This window comes from Topomyia yanbarensis, chromosome 1 (assembly GCF_030247195.1).
Source record: "Topomyia yanbarensis strain Yona2022 chromosome 1, ASM3024719v1, whole genome shotgun sequence".
Lineage (NCBI taxonomy): Eukaryota > Metazoa > Arthropoda > Insecta > Diptera > Culicidae > Topomyia > Topomyia yanbarensis.
Window position 1 is genome coordinate 180,422,994 of NC_080670.1, and position 14,892 is coordinate 180,437,885.

The window sequence follows — 14,892 nt, forward strand, 5'->3', positions numbered from 1 at the left end:
TTGTAAATGAAGCCATGCCATATAGCCTAAGTAACACTTTTAAATATGACGGCAAACAAGCTGCAACAAATATTCTCATTTTGATTGTTATTTAAATGTTATCGGAGCTTGCTTATATTGTTTCTTAATTTATACTTTTCTAGCATATCTTGAACGATTTGCATTTCCGCTGAAGTACAAATTTTGGTTTAATTCTTAATGATAGAACAGCAAAAAGTTGAATACGGAAAAATCGCCTAAATCGTGTCGGAACTTAAGGGGGGTTGTGTAACATATTATTGGCAGGTATTTTCGATATAAAGATTGTTTGTCTTTTCAGTCAGGCGACGCATCGAAAACTTGTTTTGCGGTATACACTATAATTAAAAATCTACTGGACCAAACCTAAGACAAGACGTGACAATCGGTTTCTTGTTTTTCATTCGACATTCTTCTTTTCGCAAATTTCCACCCTGCCGAAATCCAATGTCTTATATACAGGTCTGGCGAAAATGGCACTTTGGTATTCGTAAGATGAATCTTACATGAGTGGTGTGAGTGATCACAGTATAAATCGACTTGCTTTCGTCATAGCGGTCGTTCCATTCCCATTGAATCGTGTGACCGCTATGACGTCGACCCGTTGTGCTTCTGGATCGTTTACATATTTTTGGTTGCCAACACTAGCAAACCGTGTGTTCTGCCACACCTATATATACCTCATTGGCCGAAATCTTCCGAACAGTGTTGCTATTTTTTAAAATGAAAATGGATTCTTGTTAATGTGTTTTATGCCTGCAATATTTTGTATCTGGAATCCATTATATTAATAAAGGGCACCGTTTTTCCGTGTCATGGGTGTTTAGTAAGGTTTGATGAAACCATTTTCTGACAAATTTTAGATTTATTTATTCATTTTTACTCTTTTAACGATAGTAATATTATTTGTCAAAAATAATTACATTATTTTTCTATAAATATAGCAACACTGCCAAACATCATGTAGCTATCCCTGCAGTAACATTGCGTACGGTGCAAAAAGTCAGTATCAACCAATCAGGAGATGGAACATTCTAACGTAAAATTGGAACAAAAACGACCCCCTCTATTGTCACGTCTAGTCTTAAGACCAGACGTTGAGACATTTGCACAGTTGTGTTTCACAGCATTTCACAAGTAATTAAGGGAGCTTTTATTTTTTGGTTGATTTTCGATTTTTTCGTAGCACTTTAAAATCAAAGTCCGATTATTGCTAAAACAACGATTAACATGTTATTGTAAAATAATAATATTAAGCGGTTTGAAAAAAGCTCTTGTAGCATGGGCAATGATGTGAAGAAGAAAAACTGTGCAAAATTCAAAACGATTGGTCCAAGAAATTTTGAGATATGATTTACACCGGATTTCGTCGAGATCCTGAAGATTCACTGTCTGCATCCAGTATCAGATTCAATTTGTAAATTTATAATGGTCAATTCATTATCAGACAGATCGCTGACTATAGGAAGTAACTAATTGTAATTTTTATTAATTGAAATTACTGGACTTTTGGTATTTCAGGCTTGATTGGATAATCGTGCTGATAATTTGGATTACTTCATTTTCAGCAAAGTAGGTCTTCCATATGCATGGTCAGTAGAGAAGGTAGGTAGGATGGTATAATAAGCCCCATCAGGCTAAAATGTCAGATTTCTGTTCCATGGACGACTGATACAAATATTTCAAAAGATGTAAGCTTTATTTTTATGACATTTTCGACGTTTTTTCACTCAAAAGCCATTCCGCGTAAAATTAAAATATCGAAAAAATCTTACGTACGTCGCTATTGACATAAGGAATCAGAAAAACTTTAGTTTTTGGCACTAGGCTAAAAATCACGGCCGTGGACCTCTTTTAAAAAACGCGCATAAGGTAAAAAAGCTGCAGAGCCGCCATCTTGTGATGAAATTGTTCGAAAAAATTATTTTGTTTGATTCAATACTTATGTTATAAATCCCATTCAACAAGCTGTCGATTGACCTTTTTATTAATCAATAAAAAAAAATTCTCGAAATAAGCCTAGTTTTTCGTGCTCTACAGTGGTGTAACCCCTTAAGCTAAATCGAGAATTTCAAAATCGATTTTAAATTAACTTCACTGTACAGTTTTTTAACATTGCCGTGTATTGCTGACCAGAACGCAGCAATGCAAATGGCAGAATCATGTTACCGGAAGAAGACAAAAATATGCAAAAATTTGTCATGCTTCTCTTGCATACATTTCATTATTTTCAATCATCTTTTCGGCTTTCTTCTGGATAAATATGGCTCTCTTTGTTCGCAATAAAGATGGCAATAAATAAGCCAGTTTATCAGGTAGGAAAGACAAGCACTGACGAACTACACTGATAAAATAAAGTACTAATTAATGCATATAAAACTACGCATTTTCAATAAAAATGGAATAACCCGTTAACTGGGTAAAGAGTCCGTACCCATAAATGAATACAGATCTTGTACGTCAACCTGGGTATGTTTTACCCATTATTTTTCGTAGAACTGTTACAAGAAAATGCGTAAAAAATATCCATTCATGAAAATCGCGCCAGACTGAAAAATACTGCCAATAGAATTATTTCTAAATTAAAAAAAAAACATAAAATAACATTCATTTCACATTATTGGCTCCTTAACTACATAACAAAATAAAACCGCCAACTGGATATATTTTTGATGGCTGGATCTTTTGGCTGCTCTAAAAATGCCGAACTGGCGCATATTTGCGACATCCTCAGTAGTCTAAACAGCCGTTGTTTAATGAGCATTGCCGAAATGTTCCGTTTCCGCCACGGATTCAGATGCAGGCCAATAATTTGCAGGTTCCGCTACGAACCTTAGTTTGCAGGTTAACTCGCTTAGAATAATTCTTAATGATTTTTCACTCATTATTAAGATCAAAATGTCAATGGACATTACCTCATCGAGTAGTTGTGAAATGGATAAAAAACACTCATTGTTAGTAGCAAAAAATACCCATTTTTTGACAGCTCGAATAATTTCCGAAAATGGGCAATTTGAATACAATGGGTAAAGTTTTTTTACCGTGTATGTTTATCCGCATTATATAGAAAACTTGCATTTCCTAGCAGTAGGTAATCTTACTTCCTCCAACGAAAAACGAAAGAGAGGGAATCCAAATTTACTTAAAAATAATGAGATATTCCCATTAATTTTGAGTAAAAAAATCATTCCTACTGGTAGGTAATAGATTTTAAGTGTGTAACTGCTATGAACTGTGTTTATCCTGTAACGGTTTGTCCGGAATTTCCTTTCAAAGAGAATTTCGACAGTTGGATTTTAACCCGTAATCATAAGTTTGTCGAGAAATAACTATCATGGCACCAATTACAACCACCACATCTAACTCGACGAGCGTCCATTCAAACTGAATAAAAACATGCATATGTATACCAATTTATTTTCTTTTGTGCATTTAATATTATGTCACTACAAAGTGCTGTACATCATCGGCCAACTTTCAACTATCCAACACGTTAAAGTTCTAAGTTCAGAAACATATCGGCTACAAGTTGACAAAAATTGTACTCAAACGCTATGGAACGAGACATTTGACGAAGAAAAGCTATATTACTGCACGAAAATATTGGAAAGAAAAACAATTCACCATGTTGTCTAATTTACTCATTTTTTTTTTTAACTTGAATTTGTTGTTTTTTAACATTGACGTGCAACGCAGATCAGAACGCAGCCATATAAATGACAGCATCGTTTGATTAAAGCTTACCAAATATTTTAGGTCGTTTTAATAAGTTAGTCCGGTTTAAAAACTGTTGGTACGGCTTTGTGCTTACGGCTATACATGTACTAGAAAAAAGTTGGGCATGAAAGGGTTGAAGTTAACATGGTATTTCATATGGGGAAAATGACTTTCACAAAATAATTCCTCCAGGAATCGTCCATTACCTCCTAAAAATAAACCGATATGTGGTTTTCATAGAAAATTTAACAAAGAAAAAAAAGTCTCGAAGAGTACGAAATGATCTGATGCTTGTGGAAAAAGTTATAAGGCAGAAACCGATTGATGCTCTGCCGATTGATAAAATATTCATTTTTTCTAGCACCACTGCTGCTGGATCTCGATTTAGATGCAACTTTTTTTTTGCTTGCTCTTATTGGGTCCAAATGAATAACCTGAGCTATTTGGTCCCTCCACAAGAGTGTTGAGGGCTAAAATGAGGTTTTTTTGTACAAAATAAGAGAGAGTTAAAAAATGTTCTAGATGCTATGAGAATTGAAATTTTCATCAGAGCATCAATTGGTTTTTGCTTACTATCTTTTTCCACAAGCGTCAAGCCGTGTGGTGTCCGGCGGACTGAAATCTTTTTGCACTATTTCAGCCAAGAATAGAACCTCTGGGAACTGCTCCCACGTCGTAAGAGGCGACTAATAACATGCTAGTAGTTCCTAGGTCGAGGTATTGCTCCGTACCGAAGACTTAACCTGGACGTACCTTAAGGTTTTACATCATTACCTTTATCCATTCTGTATTTAGTGAATCACTGACATATAGTCACCTTTTCTTTTTTTATTTTGATTATAGAGGTTTTAACCTTAAGGTCATTCGCCTCTTCGGGTTAGAAAAATCTCTTATGAAAAATTTCTAACCCTATGTGCGGGGTCGGGACTCGAACCCAGGTGCGCTGCGTACAAGGCAATCGATTTACCAACTACGCTACGCCCACCCCCTGTCACCTTTTCTGATTCGCTATTCTCGATTGTGTACCAACGTTTTAAGTTTCTTCTGGCGGTTGTATAATAGCCGGAATAGGACGAAATCTAATTCTACACTAAATAACAGCACATATTAATATACCGGCTCTTCCACGCCAAGGTTTAACTTCCAAAGTTTTGGTTTAAAATCCGTTTTAAAAAAAAAGTAAACTTTCATGTAGGAAATTTATTGAATTGGCCTAAAGACGGAGCTGTCGAATTGCACAAAAAGTTTTTTTTTGTTGCAAGCGATCTGTAGATGTGTTAATTTAGGTATTTTTTTTTATTAAATCTGGAACCGTCTACCGAAAAATCTACATTTACGAATACCTCCAAAAGTAACTTCTTGAGGTCTCACGAAGGCCTTACACTAGCTTTATGATACTTTTCCTTTCCTAAACAGTGCAGTGATAAAAATCTCAACATACCAGAACTTCACTTTGTCAAAAAATGTAGGGCTATTTGAAGCTAAAACTTCGTAAAGTCGCACTCCTTGTCCTTTCTTAAAAATCATGCAGTGCAGTACTCTACGTCACTTGTTCGAATTTGCACCGCTCATATGGTAGTCGGTATTTGCTAGTATTCTCCCATCCATTCTTCTTCTGGATCACCGAGGGATCCCCGTCGTAGTGTTTATTATATTTGTTACGCATAATAAACATGTCGTTTGGAATTGGTATTTAACCCAATTATGGGAACGTGTCTGATAGGGAGAGTGGAGATGCCAACTTGTCATTAACATTTCGCAGTGAATTTTTTCACATTCATTTGGGATATCTTTTATACATTTGTACGCTTTCTTTGTACTGCAAACTTTGAAAATGATTATTGAAGTGTTAATAAGAAGCATTACTTCCGATGGCCGGCTGTTCGGAGTTCAAATTGTTCGTTTCGAATTCTCGGAAATTGATCGCGAGCGACTTCATACATATTGCTAAGATCATATTGTCTATAGATGAATAGACTTTCATATTCAACGCGGCTTTATCCTTTTATTACGCCCCACGGAAGAATATTTTTTAAAATGCCTATTTGAATGGATTCATATTTCTAGCGCGTGAATACTTAGCTAAATCACAATATCTACCAAGATATATCCTGATTCATCTCCCTACCTACTAACACCAATCCTATCCTGTGACACTTGTGGATGATGCAGAGAATTCCTCGGTCATAATAGTCACAAGTGTTGAACTAACATTCCTTCGCATCCCAAAATTGACTTGCATGGGCATGGCCATCTACGTTATTGATCATACTATAATCTTAGTCTCTTTAGGTTGCACGTTGAGTATGATGAACTACTCCCAAGTATAATACAATTGGTTCAATATGCAATTTCAACAGGCTTTGATCAATCACGGGAAACTCACGGGCGGTCAATTAAGCTAAGCTAATATCTTTTTCCACAAGCGCCAGATCGTTTTACGGCCTTGGAGACTTTGTTTGCTTGATAAATTTCCTGTGAAAACAATATATCGATTTATTTTTAGGAGGCAATGGGCGACTCCCGGAGGAATTGTTTTGTGAAAGTCAGTTTCCCCATATGAAATCTCATATAAACTTTAAACAGTGGACGCAAACATATATTTTCACTGATCGAGCTAAGAACTGAGTTGTTCTAGGGCCTAAATGGTACCCAAAAAGTTGCTCGGTGCCAAATTTTGCCAAAAAAAATAAAAGGTAAGTGTTTTGGAAAGCTTGAGGCTCCTATTTTATGGAATGATTTTTGTTTGGATGAAAACAGAGATATTTTCGAGGCGTTCCCCTATTCCGTCAACCGCAGTTCAGCGGCTTGCGAATGCGTACACCATTGCACACGCCACAGCAAAGAAAATACATGGGCCGCCAATCGACAGCTGTGACATACCAGATTAAGTTTTTGCACGGCAATTTTTTTTTTTTTGCTTCTTAAAGAGTGTCTCTTTTAACTAATTCATAGGTAAACATAATTCCATTGTAAAAAATGAAAGAAAAATGACGGTCTGAATTGCCCCGTAGGGAGGTCCGAATTACCCTGACATTGTAAAAGGATGGAAAATCATAGAGGTTTGCAAATCGTCGCCTAGCGCTGGCATTGAGCGGTGTAAATGAACCTTTTATGGCAACAAAATGTAGCTAAGGTTTCAAACTAACAATTAGGACTTTTGATCGGTAACTTTTTTTACATCTATCCACCTAAAAGGGCGATTTGCTTAAGTAGGTCCGAATAGCCCCGGGTTCCCCTATATATTTTAGAATTATTCGAGTCGTTTTCTTTCAATCATACGGTTCTACAGCTCCCTCAACCTATGACCATTTTGGCACCGGTTCAAGACGGATGTACATTTGACACCATTTTGAAAACCAAGATGGCGGCTTCCGGTTACCACAAAACAGTGAAAACCACCACCCATTACGTTATTTGAAAGTGGATGGTAAGAAAAATTTGGAAATTGATTATTGATGCCATTTTCAAAACCAAGATGGCGGTTTCCGGTTACCACAAAACAGTGAAAAGTATCATCAATAAGGGTGTCATTCGAAAGGGAGTGGTGAGTAGAGGACAGAAACTGATTTTTAACGCCATTCTGAAAACGAAGATGGCGGCCTCCGGTTACCACAAAACAGTGTAAAACGCCATCAATAGTAGTGTCGTTGTAAAGCACGTGGACAGCAAATACCGGCAAGTGGTTATTTACGCCAATTTAAAAACCAAGATGGTTACTTCCGGTTCCGAAGAAACAATGAAAACCATCATCACTATGGGTGTCATCTGAAAGGGGGTGGTCAGCTGAAGACGGAAATTAGTGTTTAATGCCATTTTGCCACAAAACAGTAAAAAGCACATTCAATATGGGTGTCATTTGAAAGAGTTTGGTGAGTAGAAGACCGAAATTAATTACTTCTGCAGATTTGCGGTTTCCTGACGGAGCCGGTGGTTGAGTGGTAAGCGTGACCGCCGTAGATATCTAGTCCAGATAGTGGAGTCACCTCTCTGATGTCGGTCTTTGGCAGAAATAGGCTGGTGAAAAATAACTACAACATGAAGAAGAATCGCACCGCTGTACTTACTAACTAATATCCTCCTCCCGTGATACTTGTGGAGTGCACAGTAGTATATACGGCCTCTAGCAAAAGTAAGTATCGGATTAACATTCCTTCCCTTTCTTCCACGATCTATGTTCGGGCCTGTCCGGCGCCGATATTGTTCAATAAACACTTTAGGATTACCAGGAATTGCACATTGACAAAAAGTTAGTGTCGGTTTCTGATGAGGCGAAGCCGAAACGCACCCGTGTAACAAATAAGGATTTGTGCCCTTCAAGTGGTCGGTGTTAAGTCAGACCGGACTAAGTGACAAAATATTGATTTCGAGAAAAATGAGTTTAAAGTTTGAATCGCAGCATCCTTTACATAATGATTGGAAAATAATTTTTGCCATAATTCTTGTTTATTGTTACATATATCAAATCTGGCAAAAGTATGTAGCCGACGAAATTCTTTATCCAGTGCTATCATTATCTCATTTTTTATATTTTGCGACTTAGTCCGGTCTGACTTAACACCGACCAAGTGCAAAGACTGGTTTTACCAAAAAAAATGTCGCCCTAGTGAAAATTTTGGTGTTTACTAAATTTTCCTCCTTAGGGTGAAATGTAGCATAGTACATTGAAAGATGTTTCGCTACTCCCAAGCATAATTTTCTACTGATTCACCGTGCAACTCCAGCTAGTCCAGATCGAAAACGGAGTAACAGCCAGGGGTGATCGCACAAGCTCAAGCTCAGTATAATTGACTGACCGTTTAATGGACTAAATGTGACAATTTGTTCCTCGTGCTGAAATGGTTACCGCGAATTGGTAATTGGTTTAGAATTATTCTTGCGAATTGTGAATTCTCAATCCTCATATATAATTAAAAAGTTATCATTCACTCAGGCAAGACAATGCGTATTTCCCACGCGCATTAAGTGGATTCGTTTTCTAGTTGGTCAAATAAACACTAAAACAAATGAATTAGTTTGCTTAGTCCAAAGAAATGTCAGCTCGATTGACATCAACCGGCGGATACGTGGTCCCTTACAATGCCATCAAATCAAAGAACATTTAAAATTACATACGACAAAATATGTGCAATTCAGAATGTAACGGAATGAAGACTGCATAATTATTTGCATTAAAAAAAAAAGATCGGAAAAAATTTAAATTGCATGACCAAGGTGGTCAGAGCGCTTCCTTTTTTAAAAATGTTGTATAAAGTAGAGGTTTAACTCACATGTACGGTTTTTTAGTTGAAGAATTAAAAACTCTTTCATATAAATATAATTACAGAGCAAATTTGAGTTAGTTTACTTTTCAACTTGCTTAGGCTATAGTTAATCCACAAATTTGACGCTTAGCAATTGGACAGCTTCTGAATTTTTATGAGTTGAATTTTTATACTAATTTGGAATGAAAAAACCTATTTTAATCCACCTAGCGGTGCAATTGTGCCTTTCTCAATCATGAATCACGAGAATGTGTGCGTTGTTTATATTCATTAAAAGCTTTTAAATGCATATATTACATTTTATTATTGTACATCACATGACAACTATATACAGGAACATAAATCATTATTCGAGTTCTAAAATTTTGAAGAAGAAAAAACAGCCACGGTAATATTGAACTGAAAAAGGTGCGAAATCGGCAAAGTCCCAAAAAGTCAATCTTTACAAAAAAAATTTTTTTCGAGATAACATAAAATCTCGACGTTTCATGCATTTTAAAGATGTTTGGCATCAAAAATACGAATTCGATTTCTGAAATTTCATGGGGTCCCCCCTTTGAAAAAAAAAATTGAGTTCCGACTTATATGGGAATTTCATATGTGACCGGACGATTTAGTCTATATTTCCGGTCCCATATAAGCGATCCGTACGAAATTTTATTGACATCTGTGGGGATATTATAGCTATCATTTGGGACTAAGTTTGTGAAAATCGGCCCTACCATTTCCGGGAAACTGATGTGAGTTCGTAAATTTTGAAATCCATTAAAAATTCGATAGCAGCCTATGGGAACGTTGCGCCTTTCATTTGAGACTAAGTTTGTCAAAATCGGTTCAGCCATCTCTGAGAAAAATGAGTGACATTTTTGGTAACATACACACACACATACATACATACACACATACATACACACAGACATTTGCCGAACTCGACGAACTGAATTGAATGGTATATGTCACTCGGCCCTCTGGGCCTCCGTTGAAAAGTCGGTTTTCAGAGCAATTGCAATACCTTTCTATTGAGAAAGGCAAAAATTTCACCTTTTTACATTCATCGCAGAATTCGTTAGAATCGAGATTTGCTGCGTGATCGTACGTATCACCCTGTAATTCAGGAACCAGAACTCGGATCCACACAAAATTCAACAGCAGCTGATGGACCTTCCATTTAAAATCAAGTTTGTCAAAATCGGTTCAGAAAATTCCCAGAAACCGATGTGGACAAATCAACAAATTTTGTTTTGTAACCATACTCTTCAACTCGTAATCTGGGACAAGATGTCAAATTCAATAGCAACCTATGAGAATAGTATACCTTTCATTTGAATCTTAGTTTGTAAAAATCGGTTTAGCCATCTCCAAAAAACCGATGTAGACATTTTGTTAACAAATCCGCACATACACACATACATACATACATACATACATACATACATACATACATACATACACACATACACACATACATACACACAGATATTTTGCGATCTCGGCGAACTGAGTCGAATGTTATATGAGACTCGGCCCTCCGGGCCTCGGTTAGAAAGTCGGTTTTTGGAGCAATTGCGTAACCTTTCTATATGAGGAAGGCAAAAAAATAGTATTTAATCAGCTTAATCAGCATGAGTTCAATGTTATCTTCATGTGATTATATTTTGAAATGTTGGTGGAATGGGTTTAAAAGTGGAGGGAATGGGGGGTTAGTAGAGTGGGAGTGGAGGATGCGTCAGAAATCCTTCATCTTATTTTGGTATACGGGTGGATGAAGGAAATGCGGGCGTGAGGGTGGTCCAAGGGGAGGGGAGTGATGAAGGAGGGTGGTGTAAGGGCAAGGCGGGGGGGGGGGGCGGAGGGGCTCTGATGCAATACTCAGCTGCATATTTTGCCTTTCATTTGAGACTTGGTTTGAGAAAATCGGTTCAGTCATCACCGAAGAACCGATGGGACTTTATTTGTGTAATATGCCCGGAATTCCGGATTTCCGGAATCGTCGATAGTGGACAATATATTCAAAGAATGTTTGATTGGCAATCAGTGATCTAGATCTGCGATTAGAAGTAATTTGGTGACCATTTCAATAGTTTTTAGCCTCTGAGGTATTACGATTGTACCGATTTATATGGGAAATTCCAGTGTATCCTTACTAACACTCCTGTAACTCCGGAAGCAAGAGTCAGAACCGAATGAAATTCAGCAGCAGTCAATGGCATTACTGTATCTTTCATTTGAAATCAAGTTTGTAAAAATCGGTAGAGAATTCGTTGGGGAATGGATGTGATATTAGCTTAGGAACTTGGCGGGTTCCCCGGGGGCGTCATGAACTGTCATAGGTGGCCAATGTGGTCAAAGCTGCTTTAATTGATCATTAGTGATCCAGACCCGCAAACTAGAGTAATGTTACATCAATTTCAATATGTTTTACATCATTTGAACATCATGGTGGTACCAGTTTATATGGGAATTTGCTGTGTGACCGCACTCTTCAACCCGTAACTCCGGAACCGGAAGTCGGATCAACTAAAAATTCAATAGCAGCTTATGGGAGCGTTATACCTTTCATATGAAACTAAGTTTGCGAAAATCGGTTCAGCCATCTCTGAGAAAATTGTGTGAGTTTAAATGACACACACACACACACATACACACACACACACACACACACACATACACACACAGACATTTGCCGATCTCGACAAACTGAATCGAATGGTGTATGACACTCGGCCCTCCGGGCCTCCGTTAAAAAGTCGATTTTTACAGTGATTGCATAGCCTTTCTTTATATGAGAAAGGCAAAAATAGATAACAATTTACTAGAGATCTTCTGTTCTCAAAATAAAAGTCGATGTCCTGGAAAAATGTTACAAAACATGTTTATTTTGAACATAGTAATAGATTTCCAGAAACAAAATAGTCCCGCTTAAGTTTTTCAAACAATTTTGAATTTGAATTAAGACAATTTTAAATAGTGCTTTGATAAGCTGCTCATGCCCTATTTTACTAATTGCATTTAGTTGATTAGACTGACAGGGAAGAATATTGAAAATTCCTATTCTTTTTTTATTTCGATTATAGGTTCTAACCAGAGTCATTAACCTCTTTTTCGAGCTGGAAAACTCTCTGCAGGAAAATATCTAAAGCTATGCGCGGAGTTGGGAATCGAACCCAAGTGTGCTGCGTACGAGAAACAATAGATTTACCCAGCGCTGAGCTCCATCAGACTTGAGCGATTCGTAGTAATGCTGCCTAAGCTCGACTCCTGCCATCAGAAGATTAATCCGTATGTTTTTAAGCATGTTTCTAACGACCCAGGCCACTTCTAGTTTTCCGATCTGTCATCCTTGCTCGCACTTGAGTACTATGGCTCTAAATTATCAAACATTCCCTATTCAGTAATCTCTAGCTAATTGAATGTTGTTAAAAAGTAAAAACTAGTTTTACCTGATTTTTTATCCACTAAGGAATATAACATAGATTCTGGTGGTGCTGGTTTACATAAAAAATTACGCGCTCATCAACCCGTAACTCCGGAACCGAAATTCCAATATAAAATAAATTCAACGGTAGTCTGTAAAACATTTATTTGAAATTGAACAAATCACAATACGTGAAGTGATTGCATAACCTTTCTCTTACGAGATAGTAAAAAGGGAAAAAAAATCCTCCCGAGTAGAAAATCTTGCCGTTTTAAATAAATAATGTTCAGACAGACAGTGAAGTCAGGGAGGAAGGCGAAGCAAACGGCTGAAACCTATCAGCCGAACAGAAACATGCTTGAGCACAGTTTTCGTCCTAGTTTCGCTTCCAACCAGCCCGCAATCCAGCAGCAGCAGCACCATCATCACCGACCGGTGGATGTTGCAAAAAGAAAAAGTCCAATCCGTGTCGGGCGGGAGACTATGGTTTTTGGGGGAGGGGATGACTTTTCATCCGGATTAAATTACAGTTTAAACAATTTTCAGACAATTGAAGCAAGGATATTTCCACTTTGGTCCCAAAGAAAGGGTGTGTCGGTGGAAAAAGTTTTCCAGGAGATTTTCCCGATTATGTTGTAGTTGCCGTGCAGAAACTGGGGAGTAAAGTCTTTGGGAAGGAAAGCTTCGACCCAGATTTTTGCTCTTTATGGATGTGGTTCAACGGGGTCTGATGAGCTTCATCATTGCCCATTTTTTTGGTGGTCGTTGAATGCTTCCGATGGTTGTTGGGGTAATCAAATATACCACATATCAGTTTATTTTCCTCTTAGGGAGCAAAGTACCCGGAAAGCATTTCTTTTAAAAGGAACATCATCAATGTATATGCTACGCAAACGATAATAATCTCATAAATCTACACCACTTTTGGGGTTTGGCGTTTGCCGCTTCTCATATGCGCCGTGGCTACCGTATAGGGAAAAGAAAGGGTTCTCTATACATATCTTTATTTACAAATATTTGAAGAAAGCCAGAAGCTGTTAAACGATATGCTGATTAAATGGATGAGTGTCTACCGGCTGCCGCACCATTGCCGGTGAGTTATTTTTTGACTAATAGTTTGTTTTTTTCTGGGCTTCTGGGTGATTAACTAGCGAGTGACGAAATGGGCGGGGTGTACAAGTGGATGTTTTCTTCTTCATCATCATCACGAATGTTGAAATTGAAACCAACCGGCTGTCGATGCATTAGATTGGAAGCTTGTTCCGTGTCTGGATATCCTTACATTACACGGAGGAGTAGTTTAGAACAAATTCGTAGTTAATTCGATTTTATCGTTCGTAAACCACGGTTTATCCTTTATCCTTTAGCATTCAACATTGATGTATATCATCACCTTCGCTAAAGGCCCCGAAAAGTCAACATATCATAAATTTCGGATTACTCTATGATTGTTTATTCACCTTTTTCGGTTTTATTTACGTGAGCTAACGACTCACGAAACTTATTCCGTATCGAGTGTACTTTTCAGCTTGATCCTATATTTGTTAGAAACGACAAACAAAAACAACCATTATTTTAATGAACTTGATCCAAACTTCGTCTCGCACCAAGATTTTCACTTCCCAAAATACGTTCTCCATAGTACCTACCTGCTGGAGTAAACCTTCGTGCTCCGATGACTTCCCGACCAAATGTCGTTTCCAAGAGGATTATTTTCAAGTTTTGTTTGTCTCAGTTTCATAATTATGTTTAATCTACACTTCCCTCGGGTTTGTTTACTTACTGCTGCACTGCACTCGCTCTTGCCGGTTATGTCGTGTGTGTGTGCGCGTCGCGAGACGTCACGTCAGTCGACAGGAAAGGATTGAAAGCAGCCATCGCAGCAGCAGCAGCACAGCCTACTTCCTCCGACTCGTTCTGAGTGAAATCTACAGCATTCCATCAGAATAAACAAAACTTGTTGAGTGTAAACAATGGAATGCTAATGTCGGAAACTTGTGAAAATTCGGAAAACGAAATACGAGACATCACGTTCCTGCGTGACAATGTAATTTGACAGGCTTTGTTAGGAGGGAGCCTGTTGGGAGCCGGTAGTCGCGCTCGTAACAGGTCGTAACATTCATATCACTGACACTGCTACCGTTGCGTCTAGAGAGATGCTGTTTTTACGATCTTTTAACAAAGTTTTATATGCGGGATTTCCTATACTAGTTAGCTGGATGGCCCAGTCAGTGTCTCCAACGGGAGGGGGATGGGATGTATGAAATAAATTTCTCACAGAAAGAAGGGAAACTTTTATGAGCCCGTAAGGATAGATAACTTTATATAGTTTTCTTCAGTTTTGTCGTATATAGCCTCGTGTGTAGTATGTGAGCTCATATAGTGTCACTCTTAGCAGGCCAATTTTTTACTGACGCTAGGAAACCATTAAAATATAGTGATAACCGGTAAATCCGATTAAATGAACTTTATTAAACC